This window comes from Coregonus clupeaformis, unplaced genomic scaffold (genome assembly GCF_020615455.1).
Source record: "Coregonus clupeaformis isolate EN_2021a unplaced genomic scaffold, ASM2061545v1 scaf0309, whole genome shotgun sequence".
In the NCBI taxonomy this organism is placed as follows: Eukaryota; Metazoa; Chordata; class Actinopteri; order Salmoniformes; family Salmonidae; genus Coregonus; species Coregonus clupeaformis.
In genome coordinates this window covers 118386-134762 of record NW_025533764.1, presented here as the reverse complement: position 1 = coordinate 134762, position 16377 = coordinate 118386, and the positions used below count along the sequence as shown (strand labels likewise).

The following is a 16377-nucleotide window of genomic DNA, read 5'->3' as shown; positions in this document are numbered from 1 at the left end:
CTAAATAAAATCAGAGCTAATAGGTTTGACACAGGTAACCATTACCATTTTGGGCCCCATCCCAGGGCCTCCAGAGGGGAAAATAAAGGGCCACAAAACCACCCCATTCAGGCCCCTCCACTGGGTCAATAGGGAACAAAAACACAATAGTGTTCAGTTGATCCGTCCTCCCGATCCCCCGCTTTCAAACGAGAGGAATTCCGGCTACACCTCGCCATTACTACGTCTAGTAAACAACAAATCCTTATTTTTCTGACCTGTGCGTGACTAAGACTACCAAATTCATGAAAGACATTGGCGCGGATGCCGCCTCCAAGGACACCACATGGATGAGGCCTCCCTCACACACACACACACACACACACGAAAGAAGCAGTCACACACACTTTCTCTCTCTCTCCTTTACACACACACACACACACACACACACACACACCCACACACACGGTCATTGTGTTTTTGATAACAGTGCAAGGGGGCAACTAAAACCTCACCTGTCAACAGTCTCCTCACCTCAATCTTACAAGGAAATGATGAATGATCCAAACTACTGTGAATCCGTGTCCTTCCATACTGACATTGCTTTTTATAGCCGCCACAGACCATTCTGCAGAATACTGACACCTGACCTGTGATTATTTATTTTTGTCATTTAGCAGACGCTCTTATCCACACTACTTAATTTTTTTGGGGGGTTTCATACTGGTCCCCTGGGAAACAACCCACAACTGCGTAACAACCATACTCTACCAACTGAGTGCTACATGCCTTGGATGATTTATTGATCTGCTTGGGGCTTCTGCATCACATTTTATTCACCTGCCTTTCTGACTGAGGCATGGGCGAAGAACTGGCAGTCCTTACTGCCTAGCACGTGTCATAAAAACACTGACAAGATATTCTAGCTTGGTTAGGCTGATCCCTACTTTGATTACAGCATTCTCACAGCACTTTCCTAAACAGATCTCTGAAGGATTTGCATACTAGCTCTGCAATGAGTATTTATAATAATAACGTGAAAATTGTTATTATATAGAATATATTAGCAGTCATTATTATTTTCCTATCTTTCTACTTATATCCTATACCCGTATACAAATTATTTTTACTCTCTTTACATTGGTAACCTGTTTATAATAGCAATAATCTGTTGTTGTGTATGTATCCACTCCACTCACCTATCTAACTAGCTAATAACCAAATCACCTCAAAAGCATTTAGCAGATTTTAGACAGTTAACTTAATAGTTATAAGATATCTAGCTAGCAAACATTTAGTTGTGAATTCCATACTGTAATTAATCACCTGGCGCGTGCTGCACAGGCAGTGATTACTCACAAGGCTCCAGTCTCTCGTTGTTGTGTGCTTGTAAACAAACACCCCGTACACGCGACTGCCATAAGCTTTAAAATAATGTTCTTTATCTCCTAAATATTGCAGAAGTTGACTGCAGTATTTACTTTAAAAAAGTAACTCCAAATATTCACATTTATTACAAAATTTCAAATAATCGTTTAAACAGTATTAAAATCCATCCTGTGGCTATTTCCAAATACCCGTTATATACTTATACCGCCCAACCTAAAGGTGATGCTCATTCCGCAATGTATTAAACGTGTAATGCAATATAATTGCTATCAACATGCTTGTCAATAGAATATCAATGTAGGTTTAATTAACAAACCAAGATTCCAGCCATTATATCATATTAATCTATATTACATTATTTCGACCCCTTCGTTCTTCACTGTTCACTGCATACAGTCCGCCTGCGCCCACTGTGCGTAATTTCAGTGTGTAATTCATCAACCATATTCCTCGTTTCCTTTTCTAATATAATTCTATGCCATAAACACTTCTCACTTGTTTTATAGAAACAGCTGGTGCCCCCAAATCTATTTTGCTGCAATTTATATTTGGAAAAGGACGCTTATAACGCCAACATGCAACATTATATCCTGCAGTGTCTGGTTCCTACTCACCCACCCACCCTTGTTTACTTCAGTGGTTTCAAAATCCACATTCTCACCTGCAGGCCCGTTTTGAATTCATGTACAACCTACGCATCTTCGGTGGTAAACAGAACAATCTAATTTTCGTGCAGGTCGAAATCCAAGGCGCTCACAGCAAAATAATCTCAACGTGTCCATTTCGAAAGATGTTTTTCCCCTCACGTGTTTTTCATTATCTCGTCTATCGCAATACACTGGCAGAATAACAAGCTGACATACAGGAGGGCCTATATATACTATAAATACATTCATTTTTAACTCTTGCCAGTCTTCATTCAATTTTCTCTCATCAATATTCAGTTCTCCCCTTATCGTTCTGGTCGGTACACACCCTCAGTATAATGGTGAAGCCATAAACTAAATGTCCATGTTCACCATAAGCTACTTTTTCACCCCAAACATAGAATCAAGTATAGTCTCTAAGGCCCATCAACAAACATTTAAATGATTTACTCCTATTCAAAAAATGTGTTGATTTAATTATCATCATGTTTTCTTCCCATAAAGTATGGACAGTCAGTGAAAGTTGTTTTCACACCATTGCCATAATATATACCACTGCAACTTTTACCTACCCTACCTTTACAAACTCTGACCAGCCATGAAATGGGCAGCTAAATCCAACCAGCTACTAAACACACACAACAATCGCTCACTTTACAGTGGTGGCCGCCTCCTTAACCCCAAACATTTCACGTTAATCTGCCTCCCTTGCAGCTGCTGCTAATGCTGACCGTGGTCAGGTCTTTGCCGACAAGGTCCCTCCAGGTCCCTTCACGGTTCTCCATCAGTTCGGGCGATGTGTTCAGTCCATTCTGAACTGCAGAGGTCTCTCTACTCATGGGGCTGCCACTCTCCTCTCCGATCCTCTTCTCCCTCCGCAGTTCTCCACCGAGCTGTGGCGCTTGGCATCCCCATGGCAGGGCGAGGGACCAGGGGTGAGTAACCGTGGAGGAGGGGTTTCGAGTGTCCCCTGCCCCTGGGGGTCGCATCCCTTGGCCCCTGTCGGGTCCGCGGGGGTGGCGGCGCCAAGGAGAACACCCCCCATGCCCCACGGGAGGCCCTGCTCACCCAGGGATAGCCTCTTCTCTCTGCACTGGGGCTGAAGATAATAGAGATTACTGGGTTAATATCTATTACAATCACGGTCTATTATAAAACAGCCATAGAAAGATGTGATATAGAAAATATTTAATCCTCATCATGAACTCAGTCCCACCTACAAACACCACATAAAGTGCCTGCCATGCCAAGGGAATCTTTCCTATTCATAGCTTGAGATCCTTGTCTATACTGTCAAAAACATTGCTGAATAACGTCATTACAACTGACGTTATGGCTAGAGTACTGGGTGTACTGTACCTTGATGAGGTCTGAGGGGGCGAACTGGGAGGGCATGTTGGCCATTCCCAGTCGAGCTCATCTCGTGTACTCATCCTTGCCTCTCTGGGGGCACTTGGAATCCCTCTTCGATCTTACCTCCCCTCCCCATCCCGACAGGGGCACGGGATGACTCAGGGACCTGTCCAACCGTCCGGCAGGGTGTCTCCGCTTGGTGAGTGCGAGACGAGCGTGGTGCAGGTTCATGTGTTCGGAGAGAGGACCTCCTCTGGCCACCGCTGGAGCCAGGGGCACTCCTGGCTCTCATTGGATGCTGATGGCGGAGTAGTTGGTGCCCTCACTGAAGTCTATGTTGATATACTCGCCCGGGCTCCTGGGTTCCTCAGTCAAGAGGTGCTTGTTCATGCTGGGCAGGATCCTAAGCTGTCCAAACACCGGTTGAGTCTCCCCCACCCTCCCCGGTGGGTTGTCAGGCTCTCAGTCCCCCGGCTCTGTCTGATGGGCGGGGGCACCGAGGGGTTGAGCGGGGCATTGGTCATCACTGAGTAGTAGTCGTCTGACTCCCCACCTAGCGACTGGGGGGCTCATCCCAGGGCGTACTGGTCACCATTGTCCCCCGCCTCTTGGAGGCCTTGTGGGAGTTTGGTGGGGCGCGACAGGGAGTCTGCGGAGTAGATCGGTGTGATCTGAAGGCTCTCCACCCAGAAGCTGGTCAGAATGTCCGGGGGGTCTCCGAGGTGGTTAGGCGGAGTTGCGAGGGGACCTGTTCATTGGTTACGGCTGTCCGGGCTTTCAATGATACTTAGCCCACCACTTCCTCATTCGCCTTTCCTCCAACCTCCGCTGCTGGGAGGGTTGGTCTCGAGTGCCCCCCGGCCTGTTGGTTTTGGGCCCAGGGGTTATGATCTGCTTGGAGCCGAACCACATGGGGCTCATGGGCATGTAAGTGTCTCCTTACTGTAGTTCCCCTGGGCGGCGCTGCCACCCCGCCATCATGCATATCCATCGTCACCTCCTAGGTTACCATTGGATTCCATCAACATCTCCACATCTCCTATCTTCGGTGGACCTCGGGAGGCGGAGATGACTGTCTGGGTGGTGCCCGCTGTTGGTGTGGTGGGCATCCCGTGGTTACTCATCCAGAGGCAGGCCTCACCCTCTCTTGGCGTGGTGTGGTGAGGAATATTCTCTTCCTGTCCCTTCTCCATGCCAGCCCTCCTCCCCCATTCGTCTTGTCCATAATCATGTAGCCACACAGTCGTTTGGCTCCGGGAGTGCTGGAGAGGGGTCGTGGTGTCACTCCTGGTGAGGTAGAGCCTGGGGTGTCCCCTGGTGATTCATCGCATAGTTAACTTGCGTCGCTGAGACCTGAGATAGAGCACTGCAGCTGAGGGTCGTGACCACATCAGGGATGGGGAGTCCCTCATGGGGAGGGCTGATAACTCACTGGGGGGTTGGAACGGGCATCGGCTGTGCTGGAGGCTGACTCCAGTATCCCAGGTGCGCCCCTGGAGGCTATTACCGCTCGGGTTTTTGACTGGTGGCTCCCCTCATAGATATTACATAACACTCTACCATGCTCCATCCTCACTGCTGTCCTTATCCGAGCAGACTTCCTCATTGGGGATTGCCACTATGCTATTTGTTCTCGACCTCCTCAACATGTCTGACTTGGGGGCCGGATTGTTCAGTTGCGTCGTGTGGGCACAGAAATGGGGTTCGTGCTAGTCGACTGACTCTTGCTGCGCGGTCTGAATTCTGACGCTCTTTCATGGCTTTCATCGCCTCCAGGACGGTCTCGTGAATGTTTTGCGCAACCACGGGGTCGTCCGCCTGCATCCAGAGCTCGCCGGGACCGGTACAGACACCTACCCCTCATGAAGAAAAAGCTGTCGGGTGGCCACATCTCCGGATATTCATGAGCTGTAAACTACACCGCACCTCCGGTTAGTTTCACGAAGCTGATAGTCCGCTGGATAACACGCCTAAACACCCCTGTCAAATGTTTTGTTTGACCCAGATCCTCTATTTCAAATTCCTTCCATACCTCCTTGTAAAAAGGCAGTTGTCAGCGTGATCACACCGTAATTCGCCTCCTCGAAACTGAAAAGAGAGGTAGTGGAATTAGACGTGGGGCTGTCATAGACTTTCCCCTCTCTGATCAAATCCGACAACACTCGAAACCAGCTCTCCTGTTCCTGCTCGTTTTCGGCTGCCACTGCAAAGTATTCGTCCTTGGTGTAAAAGGCGATTAGGTGTTTGTGCTTGGAGTCCGCTCGCTTGTTTATGCAAAGACAGGAGTCCAGCAGTATCACCCTTTTAGCAGCAGACTTATTTTTCCACTTCTTCTCGCTCTCGTAGTATTCCAGCCGGGCAGGAAAGCTCTCGCTGGGTTCTCTCAACACGAAAAAACGTCTGTGTCCATGCTTCTGTTTTTTTAGATATCCACATTTCTTAATTGTATTACTGTTATTGGTCACATTAGACAACAAGTGTCCTCCATTCGTTGGAGGACTCGCCATTCTGATGTGCACCCTTCACTTACTTTTAGAGAAGTTGTTTTGTCCTATTTTCCAAAGCACAGAAAATACTAGTGTAAATCCGCTTTACTTATTCCATTACCCGACACCGGTATCCCCGTCTGCCTTCCGCAACAGCTAAGCACCAAATAACACCACCGTGTCTGCGCTGGAGAAAAAACAACATGTGACGTTTTACATCCAGATTTGGTTTGCAGTAAAAAATAGAAGAAATAAAAGTCAGTCATAAAGGCGGCGCGACCTTGAAGAGGCGTGCCTGTCAATCTAGCCATTTCTGCCCAGCTCATTGGACTCATTGGTGGAATGAACGAACAGCTAGTAAACGGGCCCCGACGCACAGCAGCCAAATCCCTCCCCTCTCGTTCTTTTAAGCCCCGCCTCCTATATTGCCAGTTTTTTTCTTTCCATGTACAGGACAGCAGAGATCACTGTAATGTAGGCTAAATGTATCAAAATAGCTAATTAACGCCTCCTTCCGCTACATTGTAACGATATAATAACTGCGTAAGTGTTCAAATGAAGGCATTCTACATAGCAGAAATAGGCTAGGTGTTGCCTCTTGAAATGAACTCTGATCCTTTCGGCAGAGACGCGCAGAGCCTTCAGCATCTGTGTATAATATAAAGGATTACATTTGTTTTAGTTTTTGCTGTAGAAATACAATAGGGCCTACCCTTTATATTGTGGGAAACTGTGAATGTTTATTATTTATCAAATGCACAATATGTAGCTGAGCACCATTCATATTGTTGTGAGCCTGCATTGCAGAGCACATTAAACTGTAAAAGTGTAAAACATCCTCATGTCATGGAGCGCCACACTTGCTAAATATGCGTCGCCCCACTTGTTAAATAACCGTACGTTATTATATATTTTGCGCGCTTGGGTATCCCTGTCCCTGTCCAGCAGTTGCGCTGCGTATCAGACCTCTATATTCTTTCTACTTTCTACTTATGGTTCATCAACAAGCCTGCAATTAACTGTATTTTATCTCCAAGATGGACCTGTGATAATAGTGTTTTTATGCAGACATATCTAATGCATATAGATCGTTTTTCAGCAAAAATCATTTAAATCGCTTGTCGTAGTGTGGGAATCACGTTTAAGTTGTAGTATAGGTTTTAAATCGTGATAGTGATGACATGGACGAGATGTGTGCTGTTTTGTGTTCTATTTACTTGGTGCGTCAGGAGCGTCTACTGCGCGTAAAAGCCTGAAATGCTGCCACCGTCTGGCTATTTTTTTTATTAGAATAGAATAACTTTATTTCTCCCGTGAAAAGTAGCAATAGTCTTACCAGACACTTCCAGTCTGGGGATGTTACATATAGGCCTACTGGAGCAACTCGACTAGATTTAACACAATTTATTTCATTTCATTTAATTGACTTAATTGGCCCCTTAGCCCTATTCTGTTTTCTCTTAAATACAAATCTGCATGCACAGTTGATCTCTCAGCTAACACAACATTCTCAGTCATGGATAAATGATGCCCCCTACTCCCATTCGGTGTGTAGGCTGTGCGTCATCAACACACTTATTATTCATTGTGCTGTACAAACAAGTGCTTAATATAGGCTAACCTAAGCTCATGATCCCTGCATAGAAAAACACCTCTGTTTTTAAAACTACTCTTTGTTGACTTGTCTTATGGCGCATTTCCATACAGAATTTACCCCAGTGTTTTACCCAAAAGGCTCAGACCTTTCTGTTTCCATCTATGCGGGCTGGCACCCGTGTCTCACTGGACCATGGCTCCGGGGGACCTGCTCTCACTTGGGGCCACTGGTACTTTTCAGCTGTTCTTTATATAACAATGGTTAACTGTGAAGTTCAACATCTTCTCACAAAGCAACTGTTTTGATTATACAGAGGTTGTTGATTCTGCTCATAGCCCAAAGGCTGGCAGATGACGATATTGAGTCGTTTCTTCTTACCGTCCCAAAGGAGTGCATGCAGCCGGCTATACACTTGTACCCCACTGGACTGGTTCGTACATAAAGCATTCTCCATTCAGGCTGCAAAGGTGTTGATTTCCTCCTTAACTAAATTGTATGGGGAGAAGGCGAAGAAAAACGGAATATGCATACTTTCTTTATGAAACAACATTTTCCACCACCATGCTAGAGTGGCTAATGCCTAGGAATGCTAGTCTCGGATGTTGCATATCGCGTTCAGCCAATCAGGTTGCAGCAGTCTGTTGTTTAACCCTGGCTGAACGCAGGGCGCAACATCAGGAAGTGGCATTAAGCCACTCTAGCATGGTGGTAGAAAATAGTGTTTCATAAGAAAGTATGCTTATTTCCCCTTTTTTGTCTGCCTCGCCATTAAAGAGTTAAGGAGGAAATGCCACCTTTTCAGCATGAATGGAGAATGTGTTATGTACGAACCGGTTCACGGGGGATACGAGTATATAGCCAACGTGCATGCACTCCCTTTGACGGTTAGATTAAACGACTCAATCTCCATCTGCCCGCCTTGGCTATGCTCTTCACAAGTCCACACTGTCAGCCCTATATGGAAACACAATTTTGCCAAGTATAACCAGTGGTGGAAAAAGTACTACATTCTCATACTTGAGTAAAAGTAAAGATACCTTAATAGAAAATGACTCAAGTAAAAGTGAAAGTCACCCGTAAAATACTACTTGAGTAAAAGTCTAAAAGTATTTGGTTTTAAATATACTAACACCAAAAGTAAATGTGGTTGCTAAAATATACTTAAGTATCAAAAGTAAAAAGTAAAAGTACGAATAATAAAAAAATCCTTATATTAAGCAAACCAGAGCGTCACAATTTTTTTTTTTTTTAATTTACGATAGCCAGGGTCACACTTCAACACTCAGACATTTAAAAACAAAGCATTTATGTTTAGTGAGTTATCCAGATCAGAGGCAGTAGGGATGACCAGGGATGTTCTCTTGATAAGTGTGCAAATTGGACCATTTTCTGTCCTGCTAAGCATTCAAAATGTACGAGGACTTTTTGGGTGTCAGGGAAAATGTATGGAGTAAAAAGTACATAATTGTCTTTAGGAATGTAGTGAAGTAAAAGTAAAAGTTGTCAAAAATATGAATAGTAAAGTAAAGTACAGATACCCCAAAAAACTACTTAAGTAGTACTTTAAAGTATTTTTACTTAGGTACTTTACACCACTGAGTATAACATAAGGGTGTATACACTAGAGTAACACTGGTGTTACAGTCGAAAAGCAGCATTATTGTCTTTGCAATAAGCAGGGAGCAGAGTATCTGCCAACCCTTGGATCATCCTGCCAATTGTGGGCTATGATGCTAAAATACTAGCTACCTTTGATCTGTCTTGTCCTGCTCTCTGAACTTTAATGTCCCACCCTCACCGCACCCACAACCCCCTAACAGTCATTGAAACCCCCACTCACCGCCCCATTTAACCCCCTGACCCCCAGGCTCATCAGCCCTGATTGGTTTCATAATCTTTTTTATTTTTTATTTTCTTCAATCAGTGGTGCCAAGCTGGATGGGGGTGGGGGGTGAGGCTACTGTAGAATGTTGCCATTCTATTCAGCCATCAGCCCCCCACATAGAGCATCTGGCTATTGTATTTCTAACCCCCCCACACCACCACCCACACACACATATACATCCACTCACGTCAGAACAGATTAAATACAATCCCCAGGGGTGTCTAATAAGTATTGTTCTCGAGTGTTATTGTTTATGGCATTGTGTTTGTGATCCCTGTGACGTTTGACCATTGCCTATTTATCTGTTTCCGATTAAAGTGTTGATTCAGAGGTTTAAGCTTGAGTCACAGCATGTGTTCTTGGTACTAACCACCACTTATTGGACAAAAAAAACATATTGTACCGAGGAGAGGGCTTATAGCTCACGATACTGGTAAATCACCAAGAGAAACCTGGCGCTGACTTGGCCTTTCTGAGACAAACAGAACACACTGTTATGTGTCATTGTTTTTTTGTGGCAATTGTTGTTGTTGTTATTAACCATTAACAGTTACTTAAACCATTTGTATTGGTATTTAGGAAATTCTTTAAATCCACAAACTGGAAAAGTCAATCTTGATTTAGGAGTCTCCACCCATGGCTCTCAAGGACTGCATTATCTGCTTCTGTTCATTCCTTGTTTTTGAACCAGTCACTTATTTAAAACCTGGAAAACAGGTGAACTGACCAGTCTGGTCAATGTATGATATGCATTGATCAATGAGGTACCAGGTGAGAGGAGAAAACCTCAGACACCCATAGCAACCCTTGTGAATTGAGACTGAACTCTGTGAACTGGGTGATATATTTAATTGAATATTCCTAGCTTGTTGCCATGGCGTCAGAACAGAGATATGGAATGGAACATCCCTAGTAGATGCTGTCTCACAGCAAGCTGGAAATACATACGTTTACAGAGAATGCACATCACTCACTGTATATTACAGTGTTCCAGGAGAAACAGAATGTACACACTCTCTCCCTCAACGTTTTTTTTTCTCAGTTTCTGTTGTAATGTCCCTCCTTCAACCCCCTCACTATCTAGCCAATAATCACATGTTTTCTCTCCATATATGTGATAACAGAAATTTATGTTTTATGATTCAAATATATATTTCTGTCTAGCAAATATATTTCTGTCCATAGCTGTGGGAAGTAGGGGTGCTGAGGTGCTGCAGCACCCCTTGAAAAATCTGAATGGAAAAAATATATACATTAAAAAAAATAATAATGGAAAAAAACATTTCCTCAAAAGTAGTGCTCTGGTCCTTTACTAGTCCTGTCCTCTGTTGGCGGGAAAAAATCGCAGCACCCCCACCTCCAAACATCTTCCCGTGGCCATGTTTCTGTCTGTTTTTGTCCCTCGGTTCAACCCCCTCACCCTCTTTATTCACGTGTTCTCTCCATATATGTGATAACAGTTTTATGATTTGAATATTGGCAAAGCCATAGGAGAGGGAGGACAGAGGAATGTCATGCCATGATGATTATTCACAATGTTGCTAACCCAATACATGTAATCATCACAGAGCTGAATAGGGCAGAGAGGGGCCCGTAAGCCTCACAGCTGTAGCATGAGGCTGTGTTCCAAATGGCACCTATTCCTTATATAGTACAGGGCTCTTGTCAAAAGTTCTGCACTAGGGAATAGCGTGCCATTTGTCAAGTAAAAAAATCAAGTAAAAGTATCTGCAAGTACATACCAATCATCATGTGGTATATACAGTGCATTCGGAAAGTATTCAGACCCCTTGACTTTTTCCACATTCTGTTACATTACAGACTTATTCTAAAATTGATTAAATTGTTGTTTTTTCCTCATTAATCTACACACAATACCCCATAGTTGACAAAGCATAAAAAGGTTTTAGATATTTTAGCAAATTTATAAAATAAAACAAACTGAAATATCAACATTTACATAAGTATTCAGACACACTTACTCAGTACTTTGTTGAAACACCTTTGGCAGCGATTACAGCCTCAAGTCTTCTTGGGTATGAAGCTACAAGCTTGGCACACCTGTATTTGGGGGAGTTTCTCCCATTCTTCTCTGCAGCTCCTCTCGAGTTCTGTCAGGTTGGATGGGGAGCTTTGCTGCACAGCTATTTTCAGGTCTCTCCAGAGATGATCGTCGGGTTCAAGTCCGGGCTCTGGCTGGGCCACTCAAGGACATTCAGAGACTTGTCCCGAAGCCACTTCTGCGTTGTCTTGGCTGTGTGCTTAGGGTCATTGTCCTGTTGGAAGGTGAACCTTTGCCCCAGTCTGAGGTCTTGAGCGCTCTGGAGCAGGTTTTCATCAAGGATCTCTCTCTGTACTCATTTCATCTTTCCCTCGATCCTGACTAGTCTCCCAGTCCCTGCTGCTGAAAAACATCCCCACAGCATGATGCTGCCACCACCATGCTTCACCATAGGGATGGTGCCAGGTTTCCCTCACAGACGGGACGCTTGGCAATCAGGCCAAATAGTTCAATCTTGGTTTCGTCAGACCAGAGAATCTTGTTTCTCATGGTCTGAGAGTCTTTAGGTGCCTTTTAGGCAAACTCCAAGTGGACTGTCATGTGCCTTATACTGAGGAGTGGCTTCCATCTGGCTACTCTACCATAAAGGCCTGATTGGTGGAGTGCTGCAGAGATGGTTGTCCTTCTGGAAGGTTCTCCCATCTTCACAGAGGAACTCTGCTCTATCAGAGTGACCATCAGGTTCTCCTGACCAAGGCCCTTCTCCCCGATTGCTCAGTTTGGCCAGGCAGCCAGCTCTAGGGAAGTCTTGGTGGTTCCAAACTTCTTCCATTTAAGAATGACGGAAGGCACTGTGTTCTTGGGGCCCTTCAATGCTGCAGAATGTTTTTAGTACCCTTCCCCAGATTTGGGCCTCGACACGATCCTGTCTCGCAGCTCTACGGACAATTCCTTCGACCTCAGGGCTTGGTTTTTGCTCTGACATGCACTGTCAACTCTGGGACCTTATATAGACAGGTGTGTGCCTTTCCAAATCATATCCAATCAATTTAATGTACAGCATGTGGACTCCAATCAAGTTGTAGAAACATCTCAAGGATGATCAATGGAAACAGGATGCACCCAAGCTCAATTTCGAGTCTCATAGCAAAGGGTCTGAATACTTATTTACATAAGGTATTTCTGTTATTATTTTTTATAAATTTGCAAACATTTCTAAAAACCTGTTTTCGCTTTGTCATTATGGGGTATTGTGTGTAGATTCTATTTATTTAATCCATTTTTAGAATAAGGCTGTAACGTAACAAAATTTGGAAAAAGTCAAGGGGTCTGAATACTTTCCGAATGCACTGTACATAAGTCTGTTATTCCTCTCTGGTTATTATACTACAATAAGACCATGCTTTTCTCATCTTATTTAGGAAACAACTGTCATAGTTCATACAAAAATATTTTCCTTATTTGATTGAACTTAAAATGGCCCTAGAATCATGTTGCCACTAGCTATTGTAGTATATCAGGAAATGTGGATCACGTCAGCGGTAAGTTGTGTATAAACCTCCTGTGTTGGCCCAGTGGTATTTCTATTTGAGTATGATTAGTTAGGATCATTTTTAAGCCCTTCACATTCCACTTGACTGGCTGTTTTTGTTTATGTTTTTTCAGCGGTGCAGAATTACACATGAGAGCAGGGCCTGATAGGGCTAGCCTGCCATAATCCTATTTTCTTCAGTTAAATATCATGTTGTGTTTGGAGTGTTGACATAAGTGACATATGGAAACTAATAGAGCTGTGTAGTGTGAATGAACAAAGGATAATATGCAGAGAGAGACAGAGAGAGAAACAGAGAGAGAGTAACATAATACAGTGTAGTAATATCATAACAACTTAGTATAATAAGTTGTTTTTTGTATCATGACATAGAAGATGATTGCATTATAAGATGATAAGGAGTTGGATTACATTTTGTTGTAAGATGGAAAAGGGGCCATCCAAATTAATGGAAATAACTTAAATGAAAAACTAAAATAGAAAGCTCAGAGATCAAAGATCACGATCAAAAATAAATAATAATAATAATAATAATAATAATAATAGGGCCAAAACAGAGGGGGTAGACAGACACTATTTCTCCTTTTTCATCTGTGTTTGTGCGTGCTCGCATGCACACCGTTTAGGTGCATGTGCGCGTATGTAGGTGCTAGGAAGTCAGACGGACAAAAAGATAGGGCATCGAGGATCTATCCCCTTACACAACAACAACTAGTAACAACAACAACTCAAAATAACTTCCCTCATCGGGGCCGTCCATCACAGCCAACAGCCTAATCACTGGTCATCCCCACCATCACGGAATAGGAGGAAAGCTATAAGGGAAACTAAGGAACGCTCAATACAGACCGGTAATAAATCCTGACACTAGCGTGTCTGACACCCCGCCGTCAATGAGATCGAAAGGCACCTATTCAACAGTCTGCCTGCACGGTTAGCAAAATCCCTCTCTGCCAGGGGAAGCAGTAGGGTCTAGCTGTTGAGATGAACATCCCTTTGTGGGGCTTTAGCTATGGCCAGCCAAAGATTGGAAGTAATATGCTGTAGTAACTATGTGATTAACATTTCAGAGTATTGCAGCTCCAGGGTGATACAAGAATGTGGACTAATTTAGGACTAATTTAAGCGTTTCAATTGTGTCCATGTGCTGAGCCCTTCTTTGGCTGTGTCTGTGTGCCTTTCCACCATTATCCCAGAAACCCTAGACCCACTCCAATTTGCATACCGCCCCAACAGATCCACAGATGATGCAATCTCTATTGCGCTCCACACTGCCCTTTCACACCTGGACAAAAGGAACACCTACGTGAGAATGCTATTCATTGACTACAGCTCAGCGATTCACCACCATAGTGCCCTCAAAGCTCATCACTAAGCTAAGGACCCTGGGATTAAACACCTCCCTCTGCAACTGGATCCTGAACCTCCTGACGGGCCGCCCCCAGGTGGTCGGGGAGAGTAGGTAACAACACATCTGCCAAGCTGATCCTCAACACGGGGGGCCCCTCAGGGGCTGCGTGCTCCAGTCCCCTCCTGTACTCCCTACTCTCTCATGACTGCATCGACTCCAACACCATCATTAAGTTTGCTGATGACACAACATTGACTCGGTACCTGTACCCCCTGTATATAGCCTCGCTATTCTTATTTTTACTGCTGCTCTTTAATTATTTGTTACTTTTTTTTTTTTTTTCTTTCTTAAAACTGCATTGTTGGTTAAGGGCCTAAGTAAGCATTTCACTGTAAGGTCTACACCTGCTGTAGTTCGGCGCATGTGACAAATAACATTTTATTTTATTTTATTTGAAAAGTCACCTTGTCCCCTATATAATACACTACTTTTGACGATCCTATTGGGCCGTGCTCAAAAGTAGAGCACTATATAGGGCAGGAATGGGAACTGGCGCACCTGTGGTCCCCATTTTGTAGGCCCACGGACCAATTCCCCCAAAAATATATATATACTGTGTATATATATTTTTTTTTTTGGGGGGGGGACTCAGTTGGTCTCAACTTACTGTTGAGAGTTAGAATAATAGAATACACAATGTGCAATTTCAAAATATGGTTGTGCATCAGCAGTCCTCAATTAGCCCATGTCAGCTAAAACCTTTTAGATAGGGGCCAACTATCTAAACTTGCAGTAAGTCTGGTCGAATTACCAACCAGGGTGGGGCCCCATTGATCATATTATCATATTAAAAACTGCAAACAGGGGAATAGGGTGCCGTTTCAGATGCAGCCTTTTGACCAGGGTCCTATATGGACCCTGGTGATCCGCACTACATAGGGAATGGGTGTAATTTCAGATGCTGCTTGTTTGTTTTCATTCGATTCATAGGATTAGTTTACCGGCCTCCCTGATAACCAAATGATCACCCCCAGTTTCAGGGAAGTCGATTGGTCTCCAATCTAAAATACCTTCCATTTAATATCTTCCACACTGCATTTTCCTGTCTGGCGAACTGGATTAGTGGCACTGTGTGTGTGTGTGTGCGGGTGTGTGTGTGTGTGTGTGTGTGTGTGTGTGTGTGTGTGTGTGTGTGTGTGTATGTTAATTATACAGAGCATATGTGAACATAGGTGTAAAATGATTGGCACCCCTAAAGATTTTTATAAATAAAATCAAACAACATTTAATCTGCATTAACATTCTACTTTTTAGGTTAATCTCATTTTAAGGAACTGTTATGTGGCCTTCCATGGCTTCCTGTTTCACTGGGGTGTAACAATTTGGTAACACACATGTACAATCCCCTTTGTCTTCCATCACCATTCGGAAAGGCAAAAAGAACTCACAATTAAAAAACAGAAAGATGGTTTGTGACTTTTTATAAATCAGGCAATGGGTACAAAATAACAACTGAAAAATTGAATATACCACTTACCACTATTAGGGGCAACAATGAAGATGTTTAAAACCACTGGAACAGTGGTAAACTTGCCCTGGTAGAGGACGCTTGTATCTTGTCCCCACATACAGTGAGGAAGTGGTTTGGAAGGTAAAGAAAAGTCCAAGGGACAACAGTTGGAGAAATACAGAACTTGGTCATTTCTTGGGGTCACCAGTCTCCAAATCTACAATTAGACACCACCTCCATGCCAATAGGCTATTTGGAATGGTTGCCATAAAAAAGCCTTTATTGAGAGCAACCAAAATATTTTAACACCTGGAGTTTGCTAAACGGCATTGGCACTTGGTTGGAACTGGGTGCTATGGTCAGATGAAACCAAAATAGAGCTCTTTGGCCATGCACACCAAAGTGGTCGGTTTTGCCTAGAAAGAAGGATGCATATGCATAAAATAAGTATGGTGGTGGATCTTTGATGTTATGGAGCTGTTTTGCTTTCCCACTGGTCCAGGGTCCCTTGTCAAGTTCAACGGCATCATGAACAAGTATCAGGACATTTTAGTCCAAAACCTGTTTCCTCTTCCATGAGGCTGAAACTTAGCTGCAAGTGGACAAGACAATGACCCAAAGCACAC

General features: G+C 43.9%; 1 pseudogene; it reads right to left on the bottom strand.

Moving 5' to 3' along the window:
* Nucleotides 1-2704: 2704 nt before the first annotated feature.
* Nucleotides 2705-6035, bottom strand: LOC123484422 (annotated as a pseudogene).
* Between the last annotated feature and the right edge of the window lie 10342 nt (nucleotides 6036-16377).